The following is a 19,729-nucleotide window of genomic DNA, read 5'->3' as shown; positions in this document are numbered from 1 at the left end:
CATTCATCATTGTCATATTGCTTAGCATGATCATGTAGTTGACATAGTATTTGTGGCAAAGCCACTGTTCATGATTCGTTCATACTTGTCACTCTTGATTCATTGCATACCCCGGTACACCGCCGGAGGCATTCATATAGAGTCATACTTTGTTCTAGTATCGAGTTGTATCATTGAGTTGTAAAAAAATAGAAGTGTGATGATCATCATTCAATAGAGCATTGTCCCAAAAAAAAGTAGAAAGACCATAAAAAAAGAAAGGCCAAAAAAATAAAAAATAAAGGCCAAATAAAAAAAGAAAGGCCAAAAAAGGGGGACAATGCTACTATCCTTTTACCACACTTGTGCTTCAAAGTAGCACCATGATCTTCATGATAGAGAGTCTCCTATGTTGTCACTTTCATATACTAGTGGGAATCTTTCATTATAGAACTTGGCTTGTATATTCCAATGATGGGCTTCCTCAAAATGCCCTAGGTCTTCATGAGCAAGCAAGTTGGATGCACACCCACTTAGTTTCTTTTTGAGCTTTCATACACTTATAGCTCTAGTGCATCCGTTGCATGGCAATCCCTACTCACTCACATTGATATCTATTGATGGGCATCTCCATAGCCTGTTGATACGCCTAGTTGATGTGAGACTATCTTCTCCTTTTTGTCTTCTCCACAACCACCCTTCTATTCCACCTATAGTGCTATGTCCATGGCTCATGCTCATTTATTGCATGAAGATTGAAAAGGTTTGAGAACATTAAAAGTATGAAACAATTGATTGGCTTGTCATCGGGGTTGTGCATGATTTAAATATTTTGTGTGGTGAAGATGGAGCATAGCCAGACTATATGATTTTGTAGGGATAGCTTTCTTTGGCCATGTTATTTTGAGAAGAAATGATTACTTTGTTAGTATGCTTGAAGTATTATCATTTTTATGTCAATATGAACTTTTGTCTTGAATCTTTCGCATCTGAATATTCATACCACAATTAAGAAGAATTACATTGAAATTATGCCAAGTAGCACTCCGCATCAAAAATTCTGTTTTCATCATTTACCTACTCGAGGACGAGCAGGAATTAAGCTTGGGGATGCTGATACCTCTCCAACGTATCTATAATTTTTGATTGCTCCATGCTATATTATCTACTATGTTGAATGTTTATGGGCTTTATTATACACTTTTATATCATTTTTGGGACTAACCTATTAACCCAGAGCCCTGTGCCAGTTTCTGTTTTTACCCTGTTTTAGGGTTTCGAAGAAAAGGAAAATCAAACGGAGTCCAATTGACCTGAAACTTCACGGAACTCATTTTTGGAAGGAAAGAAGCCCAGAAGACTTGGAGTGCACGTCGGGGAACCTACGAGGAGGTCACGAGGCAGGGGGGCGCGCCTACCCCCTTGGGTGCGCCCTCCACCCTCGTGAGCCCCTCGTGGCCCCCCTGACGTACTTCTTCCACCTATATATCTCCATATACCCTAAAAACATCCGGGAGCGCGATAGATCGGGAGTTCCGCCGCCAGAAGCCTCCATAGCCACCGAAAACCAATCTAGACCCGTTCCGGCACCCTGCCGGAGGGGGCAATTCTTCTCCGGTGGCCATCTTCATCATCCCGGTGCTCTCCATGACGAGGAGGGAGTAGTTCACCCTCGGGGCTGAGGGTATGTACCAGTAGCTATGTGTTTGGTCTCTCTTTCTCGTGTTCTTGATTTGGCACGATCAACAGGCATCTCCATAGCCTGTTGATATGCCTAGTTGATGTGAGACTATCTTCTCCTTTTTGTCTTCTCCACAACCACCCTTCTATTCCACCTATAGTGCTATGTCCATGGCTCATGCTCATTTATTGCGTGAAGATTGAAAAGGTTTGAGAACATTAAAAGTATGAAACAATTGCTTGGCTTGTCATCGGGGTTGTGCATGATTTAAATATTTTGTGTGGTGAAAATGGAGCATAGCTAGACTATATGATTTTGTAGGGATAGCTTTCTTTGGCCATGTTATTTTGAGAAGACATGATTGCTTAGTTAGTATGCTTGAAGTATTATTATTCCTATGTCAATATGAACTTTTGTCTTGAATCTTATGGATCTGAATATTCATATCACAAGTAAGAAGAATTACATTGAAATTATGCCAAGTAGCATTCCACATCAAAAATTATCTTTTTATCATTTACCTACTCAAGGACGAGCATGAATTAAGCTTGGGGATGCTGATACGTCTCCAACGTATCTATAATTTTTGATTGCTCCATGCTATTATCTACTGTTTTGGGCAATATTGGGCTTTATTTCCACTCTTATATTATTTTCGGGACTAACCTATTAATCGGAGGCCCAGCCCAGATTTGTTGTTTTATGCCTATTTCAGTGTTTTGAAGAAAAGGAATATCAGACGGAGTCGAAACGGAACGAAATCAACTGGAGAAGTTATTTTTGGAAGGAAACACACCTGATGGACTTGGACCCCACATCAGAAGATACGGGAGCTGCCCACGAGGGTGGGGGCGCGCCCACCCTCCTGGGGCGCGCCCCCTGCCTCATGGGGCCCCCGTGGCTCCCCTGATGTGCTTCTTCTGCCTATATAACTCCATATACCCTAAAACTTCCAGAACAGAACATAGATCAGGAGTTCCGCCACCAAAAGCCTCCGTAGCCACCGAAAACCAATCTAGACCCGTTCCGGCACCCTGCCGTAGGGGGCAATCCTTCTCTGGTGGCCATCTTCATCATTCCGGTACTCTCCATGACGAGGAGGGAGTAGTTCTCCCTCGGGGCTGAGGGTATGTACCAGTAGCTATGTGTTTGATCTCTCTCTCTCTCTCGTGTTCTTGAGATGATACGATCTTGATGTATCGCGAGCTTCGCTATTATATTTGGATCCTATGATGTTTCTTCCCCCCTCTTCTCTCTTGTAATGAATCGAGTTTCCCCTTTTGAAGTAATCTTATCGGATTGAGTCTTTAAAGACTTGAGAACACTTGATGTATGTCTTGCCATGAATATATGTGGTGACAATGGGATATCACGTGCCACTTGATGTATGTTTTGGTGACCAACTTGCGGGTTTCATGACATTGGGAACCTATGCATAGGGGTTGGCACACGTTTTCGTCGTGATTCTCCGGTAGAACTTTGGGGCACTCTTTGAGGTCCTTTGTGTTGGTTGAATAGATGAATCTAAGATTGTGTGATGCATATCATATAATCATACCCACGGATACTTGAGGTGACATTGGAGTATCTAGGTGACATTAGGGTTTTGGTTGATTTGTGTCTTAAGGTGTTATTCTAGTACGAACTCTAGGGCTGTTTGTGACACTTATAGGAATAGCCCACCGGATTGATTCGAAAGAATAACTTTGAGGTGGTTTCGTACCCTACCATAATCTCTTCGTTTGTTCTCCGCTATTAGTGACTTTGGAGTGACTCTTTGTTGCATGTTGAGGGATAGTTTATATGATCCAGTTATGTTAGTATTGTTGAGAGAACTTACACTAGCGAAAGTATGAACCCTAGGCCTTGTTTACTATCATTGCAATACCGTTTACGCCCACTTTTATCACTTGTTACCTTGCTGTTTTTATAATTTCAGATTACAAATACCTTTATCTACTATCCATATACCACTTGTTTCACCATCTCTTCGCCGAACTAGTGCACCTATACAATTTACCATTATATTGGGTGTGTTGTGGACACAAGAGACTCTTTGTTATTTGGTTACAGGGTTGCTTGAGAGAGACCATCTTCATCCTACGCCTCCTATGGATTGATAAACCTTAGGTCATTCGCTTGAGGGAAATTTGCTACTGTCCTACAAACCTCTGCACTTGGAGGCCCAACAACGTCTACAATAAGAAGGTTGTGTAGTAGACATCAACCGTTACCTGCTTCTTGATAAAGAAAGTCGAGCAAAGGCGACGGACCTGGAGAAGGCCATGGTAGCAGCCAAGGAAGACCGATCCAAAATCAGAGCGACGAAGGAGGAGCTGCGTCAAGCTGCGGATATCGTGGCTGGGAAGCCCTTCTTGTTGCGGACTAAGTTCAGAGATCCGAAGTATGCTCCTCTTGATCAACTATGGAGTTCTGCGGATGCCTACGTGGATTTGGCAGCAAGTGCTGCCGATGCGGCCGAGTACTACAAGGATCAAAAAGATCGTGAAGTGGAAAAGTGTAACGACCATACCTCGAAGGATTTGAGTCTCTGTGCTTACCGTGCTAGTCCCTGGATCGAACTCGCTAGCACACATAGTATAGATGAATACCAGAATAGCAAGTGCATCATTTATTACAACGTATGATCCAGAGTATATAAAATAAAACAATCTGCATAGCACTTGGCTAGCTTTATTCAATCAAACATCGGAAAGTAGCAGAGAATAATGATGAGTCCCATCATAGCCCACTGGCGATGCTGAGTGCAGACTCGCGACCCTAACGGTACCTTACTCTTCGTCAGAATATCCTGCAACATGAGACGTTGCGGCCATATAGGTCAATACTTGGAATGTATTGGCAAGTTACACAGGAGTAATAATAAAGCAGACCTACATGTATATGCATAGTACAACAAAGGAAGGCTTGGGGGTTTATTTTGCAGAAAGCTGATTTTATCCTAATAACTACCTAATAGTCAAATTTTTATTCAGTTCTTTTATTACTACAATTAAATGCACAAGGTTGAGTTGGCAAAATCAACTCCAACCTACCCGTTTATTAAGTTGCCCAACAAATTTATTAAGTGTCACATCTGTCAAGATCATCCAACAACTGTAATGGCATAGTGGCTCAAATTTACCCATAACCGGGGGCATGGCTAATCATGATTAGTTTTAATACTCTGCAGAGTTTAGTACGCTTTACCCACTGGACCCAATCCGAAGATTGAGACGAAGTCTTTCAGAAGAGGTTCCCTTAACCACCTGACGGCCACATCCCACCTACATATGCTACATCTGTCGACACTATCTGGGCTAGGGTTCCAACAACTGATCAACTAAGCCTGAGCCCATATAGCCAGTGGCCGCACATGGAAGCTACTAGTCACTAAGTCTGTCTGATCTTTTTGAACCTGGGCGGCATTCCACTTAGGGTGCACTCTCATGAGCGCATGGCCTTAGAAAAGGTGCAAGACCCCATGATGCCTTCCCTCAACACCAAGCAATACCATTTCCGCCCAGAGGTGAGTTAAATCCTGAGTTACTACTCAATTTGTTAAATATATATAATCCTCACATAAACTCAATGAATACACGAACCACCCCCGTCTACAAAGCATAGCGACCTACCACTACCATGATTTGCAAAGACGGGAAGATAGCTCATCAGCATAGCAAAAATAATAGGGTCGTTGGCTCCACCTCTTTTCTCCTTCTACGACATGCTGTAGTCGTCGCCATATTCAATATGTCACTTAGTCATATCTGCCTCGCAGCGGGTTAGCACCTCCGAAAGAAAGGAGGGAGGACTTCATTCAGTGACTCCGCGATCGCCTTCTAAACGATCAAAATAAGGTAAAGCTTGAAGATAAGTTTTGTACTCGATTAATTTCTCAGTCCCTCTAGTCGGGTGGGCGCCGGCCGGCCGGATCCCCCTGAAAACCGTACGTGCGGGTCTCCCCGCATGCGGCTCACGCCATTTGAGGTGGCCTATCCCTATACATGCATATATTCATAGTGTGATATAACTACATGCATAGAAAACAATAGGTAAAGGATGATAAACATGTAACTTGCCTTGGTTCTTGTTCAGAAAGTCACACTCCTGACAATAGCTCGCGTCGCACTCCGGACAATCTAGACGTTTCACACAATTCAACAAATCAATCATCGGAACACGGATAGAACCAAAACAAAACCAACAGCAACAAAACCATTTAAAAAAATCAACAATAGAAGCTTAACAGCACCTAAATTGCACTACGGTCACAACGCAAAAAGAATCACTCGATTCCGATAAATGGTTTGAAAGTTACGGCCTCCGGAAGATTTAATTTGAATTTGAACGAATTCAAATTTAAACAGTGCAAACATGAGAAATTTTGGTACTGTGATAAAGTGCTGGTTTTTGTGAGTGCACAGGAAAAGGAATTACCTAAATTGGATATCTAGAAAAGAAGTTATACCTAATTGACTTTGGATGAAAAACTGAAAGAAGGAAAAAACAAAAACAGCAGAAAATTCCTGGGCTGTAGCAACTCCTGTGCGGTACTGTAGCGAAGCGCCACGTGTCAGCTGCCGATTGGCTGGGCGCATGTGGTGTGCGCGTGTGCTCACCAGAACAGGGGAAAACGGCGACGGTGGTCGGGTGTCGGCGGCGGCGGCTCTCCGGCGGGTTTCCGGCGAGGGTGACGAGGCGGGCGGATGCGGCTGGGAGTGGCGGAGGCGGTGGTGGTGCTCAAAGGCGGCGGGGCGTACTCTGCAGGCGACGGCGGCGACGGAAACGCGGCGTGCTCCGGCGAAGTCGGGCGGGGTCGTTCCTCTTGCTCCGCTGCGAGTTGGGCAAGGCCAAAGTGTCAAACGGGTGCGAGGAAGAGAGAGGGATCGAACGGAGTAGGCGGTGCGGCTCTGCTCGTTCTTACGGCGGTGCAATCTTCCGGCGAACGGCGGCGGACGGCGGAGCTCCGGGCGAGATTCGTTTTGCCCCAGCGGCTCGTGCGGACAAGGAAGGGTGGGGAAGAGTGCACGGTAGGGTTCCTCGAGTTGCTGTCCTCGCATGCGGCGGCCTTGGAGGGCACGGGATCGACCAGTGCGCCAGATCGATCCGGGTTCGGCCTCTGCGTGCGTGCGTGCATACGGCGCGCGGTGTCCGGCTCGGTGGAGGGGACGAACAGGGGCGCGGGACCCGCTGTCAGCGGCTGGAGGCGAGGTGGATCGGTCGCGGGTCGGGTGCGAGCGACGCTGCGGCGTACCACTTCGCGGGCGGTGGGGTTTGGTGGGTCGCGGCTGTCTGGGCCACGCAGTGCGCTGCGCTGCGTTTTTTTTTCTTTTTTTAAACACAAACCCTAGCAGCAAAAATAAATAAGATAACATACACAACATAAAATCTAAATAAAAATACCCAGACACACAGTTAAATCTATACTGCTAATATAAACTACAGGAACACTAGTTCCTCACCTAATGCAATTTTAGAAATTCATTTTGATGCAAAAGGCCACACAAACAGTAAAATAACACACAAATAAAATATTGTGGAGAACAATAAAAATACTAGGACATATCAGATAGACTGGAAATAATATTCTGCACATTATGAATAAAAATAGGGGAGAAGTCATGTTATCTCCACTCCAAATAAATTGCCTTTTGTTGCATAATGATTTGAATATTTTGAAAAAGCAAATAATGCAATAAAAATATGATATGCATATGAATGATCTATTAACATCCTAATTTAGGAAAATTGGGATGTTACAAAAAGCTGTTTTGGTCACAACTCCATGCTCCAGTGTGTCCGCTGCTGTTGAATGAGCGAATGGCCGAGTGGGCCGAGCTCCATAGGTTGTCCGGACTTGCCATGAGGTCTATTGTGGATCATCTGTGACCGGGAGGGCCAAGGATGAATAGTTACTTTAGTTTAGTGCAACAATTCCTTGGTGCTGTGCCGCACATCGACGCTATGAAGAGGTCGGCGTGCATAGAGGGTGCACGGATGGCATTTGCCCGTGTCAAAACATACTGGGCAGAGATGGAGGCCACCACTATTGCAACACATGGTTCGGCTGTGGGCCGAGTGGCTGCCGAGCACTACTTTGAAGAGGTCCTTGAGGGCGCTCGTTCGATAGAAGCTCAGTGCTCGAAAAATATTATGTTCGAGTGACATGTAATCCCATTGTGAAAACAATGTTTTATTGAATTATAAAGGATGTGTTTATACTTTTGCCTGAAAATATTATAATGCCTCCTGTGCGGCCGTTTATGTATATATGTATATAACCTGAAAGTTAGCAGCCGTCGGCTTCCGCCACCATGCATATAATGCGGGGGTGTTCGCAAAAAAAATGCGTATTCACACTTGATCCAACGTCTTGGTCCATGAAGGAGGTGGTAGCGCAGCGAACGAGGCAATCAGACTATATTGCTTTAGCACTTTCACCTAGCCATAGGAGTTTGACAGTGGGGCTACTATATAGCCCATCGTACTTCTACGCTCGTCTGAATACGGGGCGCGTACGTATATGACCGGGAAACGGCCCTTCGTTAGTGCAGAGGAATCCCTAAGATTCCGCTGAGTCATCGAGTGGTTGACCAGTCTCGCGCTACATCATGACAATCAGTTTTTGGCTTTCTCTAATGAGGTGCTATCCGGATGAACCAGGGCACAATCGCAGTAGTTCTCCCAGTGCTACCTTATCCGATATAGCGGAACGTAAGGTACCAAAACATGGGAGCCGGGAAAATCCAACATTTGACCAAAGACATGATTCGGAGCTGATGCATATAAGGCCAAACTCGCGACGCCGAACACTCCCTAAGGTATTCAGTCTTTATAATATATACGAGCTGAATAATGCCCCGTAATAATAAACCCCGAGTGTCCAGGTACGTGCAATGTCCTGACGTGGCCACATGCCAATAACGTTCGTATCCTTCTCGGTTGTATTGAGTATCCGGAGGATGTGAACAACAAGAGACAGTAAAAAAGGTTTACGCGGGATCTTAATATGAAAAGAAACCTTTGAGCAGGTCCCTGCTGTACGTCTGTTCCTGTGTCTCCGTTGTGTCGTGTCCTAGACGGGTGTAGCACGATAGTCATCTATAAAAGAGAGGAACTTAGGTGAAAGTTGTCGTGCCAAAAATTGGTTATTATCAATAAACTATTAAAATTCAAGACAAGTCAAGTTCAGCCGGACTAGCCCTGATTACACGCGGGAAGCCCCTGGTACTGTTTATGAGGGTTTGATTATCAAACCAATCTCATGTATATGTAATGGTGCACCGGACTCGTCTAACCGTGTCCGTGGTCTTGACGACCTGTCATTTTTCCTAGTTGGTGAGGCCGTCTAGTACTCGGCTGTTAAAGCCACTACACACTCTTCTGCGCGTAGAAAATGCTCAGTATTTCCGCTAACTGTGATGGTGCCACGTGGATCGGGCATCTTAAGCTTGAGAGAAGCGTAATGCGGTATTGCATTAAAGCGAGCAAAAGCCGCTCTTCCGAGTAGTGCCTCATAGCCACTTCGGAATGGAGCGATGTAGAAAGTTAACCTTTCGCTTCGGAAGTTGTCGGGAGAGCCGAATACAACCTCTAGTAGTAGAGAGCCCGTACAGCGGGCCTCTAGGCCTGGTATTACTCCCTTGCAGGTAGTATTACTGTGGATTATTTTTGTCGGGTCTATCCCCATTTTGCGGACTGTGTCCTGATATATCAGATTTAGACCACTGTCGCCGTCCATGAGGACTCGTGTGAGATGGTATCCGTTTATTATTGGATCTAACACCAAGGCAGCCAATCCTTCGGACCGGATGCTTGTCGCGTGATCCTCGCGATCAAAGGTGATTGGGCAGGCCAACCAGGGGTTGAACCTAGGGGTGACGGGCTCTATGGCGCGTGTGTCTCGGAGTGCATGTTTGCTTCTCCTCTTCGTCACATGGATCATGTTTACTGTTTTAACCTCTGGTGGGAATTTTTCTGTCCTCCAGTGCCTTGCTGGCGAGGCTCGTCCTCGTCTTCACTTGGTGTCTCCCTCCCCTTATGTTCCGCGTTTAGCTTACCGGCCTGCTTGAAGACCCAGCATTCTCTGTGGGTGTGATTTGCAGGTTTATCGGGGGTGCCATGAATCTGACATAGTTTGTCAAGAATCTTGTTTAGTCAAGATGGTCCATCTCTGCTGGCTTTGAAAGGCTTTTTCTGTTGACCTGGTCGAGAGCCCCTGAATCCGGCATTTACCGCCGTATTATCTGGGCTATCTTCTTTATTTTGACGCTTGCTTTTATTGCGTCGTGGTTTTCCATTGCCATACCTGACTTCGGATGTGCTTGGGTCACTGGGGCTACTGCCGGCTAACCAGCTGTCTTCGCCCGCGCAAAAGTGGGTCATGAGACTTGTTTCGGCTGCCATTGTTTTCGGTTTTTCTTGGTCGAGATGTCTGGCGAGCCATTCGTCTCGGACGCTGTGTTTGAAAGATGCTAACGCTTTAGCGTCCGGACAGTCGGCGATTTGGTTCTTCTTGGTGAGAAACCTATTCCAAAGCTTTCGGGCGGACTCTCCAGACTGTTGAATTATATGACTTAAATCGTCTGCATCCGGAGGTCGGACGTAGGTCCCTTGAAAATTAGCCCGGAAAGCGTCCTCAAGCTCCTCCCAACTTCCAATTGAGTTTTCGGGGAGGCTTTTCAGCCAGTGCCGATCTGGTCATTTAAGCTTGAGGGGCAAGTAATTAATGGCATGGAGATCCTCTCCGCGAGCCATATGGATAGGGAGGATGAAGTCCTCAATCCAGACCCCAGGGTCTGTGGTCCCGCCGTATGTCTCTATGTTCACTGGTTTGAATCCTTCTGGGAATTCATGGTCCAGCACCTCATCAGTGAAACATAGGGGGTGTGCGGCACCCCTGTATTGGGATGTGCCATGGCGTTCAAACGGTTGTAGTATTTGGTTTTGATTTTGTGCCGGAGCGCGCTTCCTAGATCCATAGATGGATCTGGTCATACCGGATTTTTGGCGCAATTACTCACGTAGATCGTGTGTTAACTTATGTGCGACTTTGTTAGCCGCTCTATCGCGGTCACAAGGTGGTGGATCCGGCCGGTTGGCCGTTTCATTTTTTGGCTGTGTGGGCTCTAAGGCCTTGTAACGCCCCGAGACCGATGCTCGAGAAGACTTCCATATATTCCGGGTTTCGCCATGTGTTTCATTTGTGCCTGCCCTTTTATTTTTGCATTGCATCATGTCATCATGCCATCATCTCATAAATCTTTTGCAACTCAACTAAATAAATGGCATGGATCTTTGATCCATTTAAACCGAGGAAATTTACATGGTGATTCTCTTTAAAACCATTTAAACCGAGGAAATTTACATGGTGATTCTCTTTAAAACATATCCTCTCGATATTTAGAGAGCTATAGTAAATATTCCAATTGTTTGAATTTACCGCAAACACACTTGCAAAATATCCCAATGCCTTTGTTATCTTAATTCTTGGTATCCAACTTTGCCCATGTTTTCTTTCATCGCTTTTCCGATCTCCACAAAAATTCCGAACATTTTTGGACTCTCCAAAAAATGTTTTGTTAATTCAAACTTATTTGAATCACATTCAAATGTGTTTGAATGCAATCCTTCCAAGCGGTGCCAAATGCATTTTCTCGGAATGAACTCATTTTTGTGAGTCTGGGAAATTTAACAGCATGCCCAAATGTTTTCTCTAACCCCTCCTTTTCCATTTTTCTCCTCTCTTTGCTTTCTGTTAAAGGAAATTGAGAGAGGTTAAGAAAGCAGAGCCCAGCGGCCAGGCGGCCTGCTTCCCCGCAGTCCAGTTGGGCCTCAGCAGCCCATCCGCGTCTTCTAAGGCCAGCCCGCACGCCCTCGTAACCCTAGGCCTCGATCCCACATCTCCCTCTCCCTCGATTCCTTCCCCTCGCGCCGCCAGAAACCCTTCGCCTCCATCCCATCTCGCTCCTCTTCCCGATCCCCTGGCATCTCCCTCGCCTCCCTCCAGCACCGTCTCTCACGCACGCTCCGAGCCAGGCAGCGCACGCAGCTCGATCCCCATCCCTTCTCTCCCTCGATCTCCTTTCTTATCCATCCCTCTCGTCCCCATCTTCCTCTCTCCCCTCGTCCAGTTCTCGCTAGCGCCGCCCAGGCCTCGCCCGACCCCCTGCCGCGGCCTCTTCAGGCGACCATGGCGCCCCGTTGGCCGGCGAGCCGCCGCTGCCGCTGGCACCCGCTGACCTCCCGCTTGCCTTCCCCGACGCGCACCTCTGCTCCCTTCTCCTCGCTGTGGTTCCCCCGTGCGCCTCCCCTGCTCCATTTGGTGGACTGCGAGGCATGCCTTCGCAGCATGCCTCCTCCTAAAGTCGAGCCGCCTCCTGACTCATGCCGCCGCCTCGCCCACTGGAGCACCGTCCGGCCAGAGCTCCCCATCTCCCATCCATTCATGCCCGCAGCAGCATCCAGGAGCCCGAGCTCCATCTTCCACGCCGCGTCCCAGCGAGAGGGGCTCACTGTTCGAGCATGCACGAAAAACCATGGCGCCCTCCAAAGCACCTCCCGTGCGTGCCTCCACTCGTCCTTGTCGGCCATCCGCGAGAAGTTTTGGCATGGCCATGACCGAGAACCCCGAGCATTTTGTTGCCTCTGTGCACCTTCGTTCCTGGAGTTTTGGACCGTCAAGACTTGCTACCGAGACAGGAACCGTCACAAGACGTTTCAGAGATCGCCATCATTGGCCCCGAACTCCTACGGACGTGTACGACCACGCGGATTCACCAAGTACCACGACATCCGGAGCCCCTTGGAAACGTCAAGTTCGACTACCATAGCGCTGAAGACCTTGGATGCTTGAACGAGTACCGAACGAAACGCCAAGTACCACTATCGCCAAGTACGACTACTTCCACAAAGATACGGGAACAACTACCATCGACCCTCGAAGCCTCCATGGACGTCAAGTCCCTCGACGTGATCCCGAACATCTACGGAAAATTGTGCAACTAAGAACGTGAACGACTACCGCCGCCAACATCACGAGTACCTCTACCGTCGTCATGTACCCCTACTTCCACTTCGAACGTCCCGAGAACGTCTACTTCCTCTACTTTGCACCGAACGAGAACCGTCCCGATTGCACGCTTCGAAGGTATAACCCCGAGACGACCGCCCGTGATGAATGCATGTTGTATGAGATGCACCCTTGTTTTGCCTCAAGTCTGAACTATTGGTGCACGTTGCCCCTCTTTTGCTTGCCACCGACATGTGGGAACTCGGTATCTGAGATCACCCCACCATTCTTGCATGACACGCTCCCGTCACTTTCTTTGCACTGATGTCTCAATCGAGTTTCCGGAAATAGAAAGTTGTCGCGGCATCATTTTCGGATTCGTTGCCGTGGCACCCCTTCCGTTTCCGCCACGATGACAAATGCTTCATAATATGCTCTTGTTAACATTTTCTTAAAATTGCATAAACTTGTTCATGTCATCCGCATCATGATAACAACAATTAAAATGTTTAAATTGTTGTTGTAATAAATTACTAAGGCATATGGGGATTTACCGGATTCGTTATTTGTTATATCCGGCCCCATTTAAATTGATTAGATAGTATAGTTTTGTTATGCTTTACCTCTTGCCATGTTAATCAACATTTAATATTGTTGGGTACCTAAACGAGAGAGAACTAAATAATTGATGTGGTGTTTCGTCAATATGCAACTCGTTGCATCTTGAGCTCCACTTAATTTGTAGGATTGCTTGTGCACTTTGCCATGCCATGCATATTTAAACCGGACATGCATCATACTTGTTGTGCGTCATGCCATGATTATGTGATGGTTGTTTACTATGTTGTTTGCTTCTTTCCGGGTTACTTCTCGTGTTAGCTTCGGTTTCGTTCCGGAGTTGTGAGGATCCGTTCGTCTACGCCCGTTTGTCTCCTTCATGGACTCGTTCTTCTTCCTTGCGGGATCTCAGGCAAGATGACCATATCCTTGAAATCACTTCTATCTTTGCTTGCTAGTTACTCACTGTCAGTGTCAAAACCGGCGGATCTCGAGTAGGGGGTCCCGAACTGTGCGTCTAGGCGGATGGTAACAGGAGACAAGGGACACGATGTTTTTATCCAGGTTCGGGCCCTCTCGATGGAGGTAAAACCCTACTCCTGCTTGATTAATATTGATGATATGGGTAGTACAAGAGTAGATCTACCACGAGATCAAGGAGGCTAAACCCTAGAAGCTAGCCTATGGTATGATTGTTGTTCTTCGTCCTACGGACTAAAACCCTCCGGTTTATATAGACACCGGAGAGGGCTAGGGTTACACAGAGTCGGTTACAATGGTAGGAGATCTACATATCTGTATCGCCAAGCTTGCCTTCCACGCCAAGGAAAGTCCCTTCCGGACACGGGACGAAGTCTTCAATCTTGTATCTTCATAGTCCAGGAGTCCGGCCGAAGGTATAGTCCGGCTATCCGGACACCCCCTAATCCAGGACTCCCTCAGTAGCCCCTGAACCAGGCTTCAATGACGACGAGTCCGGCGCGCAGATTGTCTTCGGCATTGCAAGGCGGGTTCCTCCTCCAAGTACTTCATAGAAGATTTTGAACACAAGGTAGTGTCCGGCTCTGCAAAATAAGTTTCCACATATTGCCATAGAGAGAATAATATTTACACAAATCTAATCTGCTGACGTATTCCGTAGCGTGACATCACACCACGGCCAAGTCTTTATTCGAATCGTTTTACTGTCCCACCTCAGCGCGTTTAGCGAGGCGGTTTCCTTGGCACGTCTTGTCAAAGCAGAGATCGTGTCCCCTTATTCCGGGATTCTCATCAATACGGGCGTGGGTAACCCAACCGCGCCATTGATTACGGCGCTTGGGAGATAAGCGAGTTTTACCAGGCTGGTGGGGACGCATAGTCGCGTCCGCCCATATAAGGGGATAAGGATCCACCTTTTCATCCACGCCTTCTTCCTCCTTTGCCTATCCATTTCCGCGCACTCGAGCTCCAGCGCCCAAGTCCGCACACCCCACCTCAACCTTCTCCAGCCATGTCCGGAGCGGGAGGCAAGTGGATGGTCTCCTCCGTCACGGAGGGACACATCAAAAAACTGAGGAAGGCCGGATACTTGTCTAACGACATTGCGCACCGGCTTCCCGAAGAGGGGCAGCTCATCCCCACCCCTAGGCCCCATGAGAGGGTGGTGTTCCTCCCCCATTTCCTCCGCGGACTGGGCTTCCCTCTCCACCCATTTGTCCGGGGGCTCATATTCTACTATGGCCTGTATTTCCACGATCTGGCCCCGAACTTTGTCCTCAACATCTCGGCGTTTATCGTCGTGTGCGAGGCTTTCTTCTGCATCCGCCCCCATTTCGGCCTATGGCTCAAGACTTTCAATGTCAAGCCGAAGGTGGTGCGCGGCACCCAGGCGGAGTGCGGAGGCGCCATGGTGGGCAAGATGCCCAACGTCCTATGGCTCGAGGGCTCCTTCGTGGAGACCCTAAAGGGGTGGCAATCGGGGTGTACATCACCGAGCCGCGCGACCCTGAATGGGTCGCAGCCCCCGAGTTCCGATCTGGACCCCCTACGCGGCTCACCTCCTGGAAAGAGACGGGCCTGTCGTGGGGTAAAAAAGGAGAGCTGACCGGACTCCAAACATGCGTCCAAACCCTGGTGGACAAGAAGCTCAAACTTGTCAACGTAGTCTAGGTTATGCTCATCCGCCGGATCCTCCCGTGTCAACAACGGGCTTTCAACCTGTGGGAGTTCGACCCGGCGCAGCACCGAACTCTGAGCATGCTCTTCGACACGATGTACGAAGATGCCTAGAAGGTGCTTTTCAAGGGCGTCGAGGCCCCCGCATCTGCTACTGAGGATCGCGGATTCAGCACGCAGCGTCACGCTAGTGCGGTAAGCTGTTTTTACCTTTTACAGGGTATTAGTTTTTCATAGTTGGAATCCATGCGGGATCTAAGCTCCCTTACCTTTGACAGGATTGGCAGGAGACCTCCAGACAGATCAACTGTCCGACTCCTTTGCCCGAAGGCCCAGCGGACGCCCGCTTGGCGAAGTTGCTGGTTCCGGCACCCTATGTGGTGCCGGAGAAGAAGGTCAAGAAGAAGGCCACGGGGACTCGAAAGAGTGCCCGGCGCCTGGAGGTGTCAGATTCATCATCCGACGACTCCAAGACGCACTCCTCCCGTGAAGACGACGAGGAGGAAGAAGAGACCTCTCCCCCTCCAGCGGGGGGAGGAAGAAAAGGAAGGCCGCCCCAACTGGGGAGGCCGAAGGGTCCAAGAAGGGGAAGACCCTTCCTCTGGACTACTCCACCAACACCGACGATGGTGAAGAGGAGTGGCCGCACAGGGCCAAGCCCCTGGAGAGATCGTAAGTATTCAGACACCAGAGCAATTCATAGTGTTCCTTTCTTGCACAGCTCCTCCTTACGCCGAATATGACTATGCAGTCCGCCCAAGGCCGGGCTCGACGAGTCGACGAGCGGCTCCCTGGATTCGTCGGATGTGAATTCGCTTCCGACGGCTACCTCCCCCCACCCTACGGACGACGCCAAGGTGGCGTCCCAACAGGTTCCAAGCCAGGAGGAGGTGGTCCTGGAGGCGCCGCTAGGCGACCTCCCAGACTCCAAGCGTAAATGGGATAAAACCCCCAAGGGCTCCGAGTACGGCCTTGAGCCGGACACCGCGCCGGAACCTTCAACGGTTCCGGACTCCGGTAGGCAGCCTCCTTCCAAGAGGAGCAAGCCTGCCGAGCCGGTGACCTCCGTCCAACCGGAGGCACCGGACAATTTGCTGGAGGTGCTTAACGGCGCCTCCATCGACGAGGAGCACCGCACTATTATGAGTGCGGTGATCCAGAAGGTTCAGTCCGCCAAGAGCGGACTGACTGAAGCCTGTGCCAGCCTTCTAACAGGCTTTGAGGTAAGTAAAGAATATGTAAAAATATTACCGCATAGACAGTAGCCCCTGATGCTCTGTTCGGCGTTCGGAAAGAAAAGCCGAATAGAGGATCTAATAACATTCGCAGGAGTCTAACATAATCAAGTCAATATGCGTATGCAGGCTTCGCTGCTGGCCTCCGCCGCACTGACTGCGGAGGTGGATACGCTGAAGCAAAACCTCGCGCGGTCCGAGAACGAGCTCGGCCATGCCAAGAGGCAACTCGAGGAGAAGGAAGGTAAGTAATACCTTGCGCAAGTATATAGAAGATGTGGTTGCAAAAAATGACAGGATCAACGTGCTATTATAGGGGCCACGACCGAGGTGGCAACCCTTAAGAAAGCGTTGTCCGAGGCCGAAAACAGAGCGGCCGCGGAGCGCACAGAGAGAGGGAAGCAGGAGGCGCGGGTGGAGGAGGTGCAGAAAGAGCTCCAGGCTCTCGTGAAAAAACACGAGAGTTTGGAGCTTGACTCAAAGACGCAAGCGTCCGAGCTTGCGGCAGCCCTCGAAAGCGCGAAGTCTGCCAAGGCCGAAGCCCAGAAAGCCCTCCAAGAAATTGAAGCGATGAAGAAGATAGCGGCGGGTAAGGCATTCATTATGCAAAGCAAGCACGTGAAAGTGAATTACTTGTTACTTACCCGAGTCCGGAGCTCTCCAGGAGCATTCGCAGATTTGCCCCGCAGTGCGTCTGATGCCGCCGCCTACTACCGAGCCGAGGAGGGGAGCTCGACGGAGAAGGTGTTCTGGTCTCAGTATGCTGAGGCCGGACACCTGGTGCCTTTGAGCGACCAGCTGAAGCAAATGGTCGAGCTCCACAAGGTGGCCGAACAGGCCATAAAGGGCCTCATAGTTCGGCTTTGGCCTGGAGAGGCTCTGCCTGGGAGCTACTTCGGGCTGGTGAGGCGGCTGGTGGATGCCTGTCCACGGCTTGAAGTAATCAAGCGCTCCGTCTGCATCGAAGGTGCCCGTAGGGCGCTTGCCCGTGCTAAAGTGCACTGGGGCAAGATGGATGCGGAGAAGCTGGTGAAGGACGGGCCGCCGCCGGGCAAGGAGCATCGCGTCCCGGAAGCGTATTATGAGGGCGTCCTGAAGGGTGCCCGCCTTATAGCGGATGAATGCTCCAAAGATGTAATTTTTGAGTAAACTCGCATTTGTGATCCTGTACGCTGAAAACTTGTTCATATGCGCTAAGCAACGCTTTTGAATTTAAAATATTACCTTCTGTGCGGCCGTTTATCAAATTTGAGAGATGGCGAGTCGTCGGCTTCTGCCCCCATGCCACGAGTGCTGGGGTGTTCGGGATAAACATGAGCGCTCTTTTTCCCATTCTTGGGTCCTTCGAGGGAGGCGCTCAACACAACGAACAAGGCAATCGGACTATAATGCTTGAACACTCTCACTTAGCCATAGAATTCTATAATTTTAAATTTCGGCGAAGCCCCTAGTGTTCGGAAGACCGAGTTCGGGGCGCTATCCACGCCTAGGCCGGACAAAGCCGACTCCTCGCTCTAAGCGGCATAAGTCTTTAGGGACTCGAAAACCTCTCGAACAGCGACCAGCTCTCGCCTCATCATGACGGTCAGTTTTAGCTTTCTCTACTGAGGTGCTTAGCCCAGCTCAACTGGGGCACAATCGCAGTAGTTCTCCTAGTGCTACCTTAGCCGATATAACGGAACGTAAGGTACCAAAACATAGGAGCCGGGCAAACCCAACTATTGACCCAAGACATGATTCGGAGCCGATGCATATAATGCTATAAGTTCGGGGTGCCGCACTTGTGAAAGTGTTCGGACTTCTCACACCGTATTGTGGGGTACTTAAGCCCCTGGCGTATTGGCCGTACCAAAGTGTACGGGTGCAACATGTCATTAATGAACATATATTCGTAAAAAAGAGTAATGCAATAATAGACGGAAGCTATGCATTGTTTATTTAAAAAGCTGCGATCAAAGCAGAACGATACAAATAGTGCAATAAGCAAAAGATGGGACTATTTAACATGTCCTTTCCAGGGGCGAGCTGCGGAATGGTATGTGAAACAGGTATACTGCTCGTTATAGAGACCACCTTAGAGTTCCATAGTGCGGCGTAGCTTTCTGCTTCCCTGGTTGTATCGTTTGTGCGGCAATTGTACTGCCGGACAAGCCTTCCGAAGAATGGAGTCCTGAAAATAAGAGAAAATTAAGAAATCGGCAGCCCCTAGTGCGGTTTAAGCCGCGTTTCGGGCGTGCCCTGATGGTGCCCCTCCCCCTATGCCCATGGTATTTCCAGAGCGTAGTTATGTACGCGCAACACTGGTTTCGCAAGTTCGCGAGGGCTGGGGTTGGGGCCGCATTGCTACGCTTGCTCGGAACGTGCCAGGCGGTCTTGTTGTAGGTTACTCCGGGCGCGCTTGACGGTGTCCAGACGTTTAATGGCCGGACTGGAGAATTGCCTTGAGAGGCTGCTTTGTACTTCCGCTGCGATAGCCGCCGTATGCTCCTCCGTTCGGAGAGAGCGTTTGGTGTTTCCATTGACCGTGATGACTCCTCGAGGGCCTGGCATCTTGAGCTTGAGGTATGCATAGTGCGGCACCGCATTGAACTTGGCAAATGCGGTTCGCCCGAGCAGTGCGTGATAGCCACTGCGGAACGGGACTATGTCGAAGATTAACTCCTCGCTTCGGAAATTATCTGGAGATCCGAAGACCACTTCAAGTGTAACTGAGCCTGTACAGTTGGCCTCTACACCTGGTATGACGCCTTTAAAGGTCGTTTTAGTGGGTTTAATCCTCGAGGGATCGATGCCCATTTTCCGCACTGTATCCTGGTAAAGCAGGTTCAGGCTGCTGCCGCCGTCCATAAGGACTCTAGTGAGGTGAAATCCGTCAATAATTGGGTCTAGAACCAATGCGGCGAATCCGCCATGACGGATGCTAGTGGGGTGGTCCCTTCGATCAAAAGTGATCGGGCAGGAAGACCATGGGTTGAACTTTGGGGCGACTGGCTCCATCGCGTATACGTCCCTTAGCGCACGCTTCCACTCCCTCTTGGGGACGTGGGTTGCGTATATCATGTTCACCGTCCACACTTGTGGGGGAAAACCTTTCTGTCCACTGTT

The 19,729-nt window shown here is 49.0% G+C and overlaps 1 long non-coding RNA gene across 1 annotated transcript; it reads right to left on the bottom strand.

Annotated features, from left to right (window-relative positions):
* Positions 1-5,359: 5,359 nt before the first annotated feature.
* On the bottom strand, positions 5,360-6,831 carry LOC123058798 (uncharacterized). The gene is made up of 3 exons (XR_006427303.1): positions 6,588-6,831; positions 6,283-6,496; positions 5,360-5,802 (listed from the first exon to the last, which is right to left on the bottom strand). It is a non-coding gene; the product is annotated as an uncharacterized lncRNA (long non-coding RNA).
* Between the last annotated feature and the right edge of the window lie 12,898 nt (positions 6,832-19,729).

The sequence above is a fragment of the Triticum aestivum genome, chromosome 3A (genome assembly GCF_018294505.1).
Source record: "Triticum aestivum cultivar Chinese Spring chromosome 3A, IWGSC CS RefSeq v2.1, whole genome shotgun sequence".
Lineage (NCBI taxonomy): Eukaryota > Viridiplantae > Streptophyta > Magnoliopsida > Poales > Poaceae > Triticum > Triticum aestivum.
This window is presented reverse-complemented; position numbering and strand designations above follow the sequence as displayed.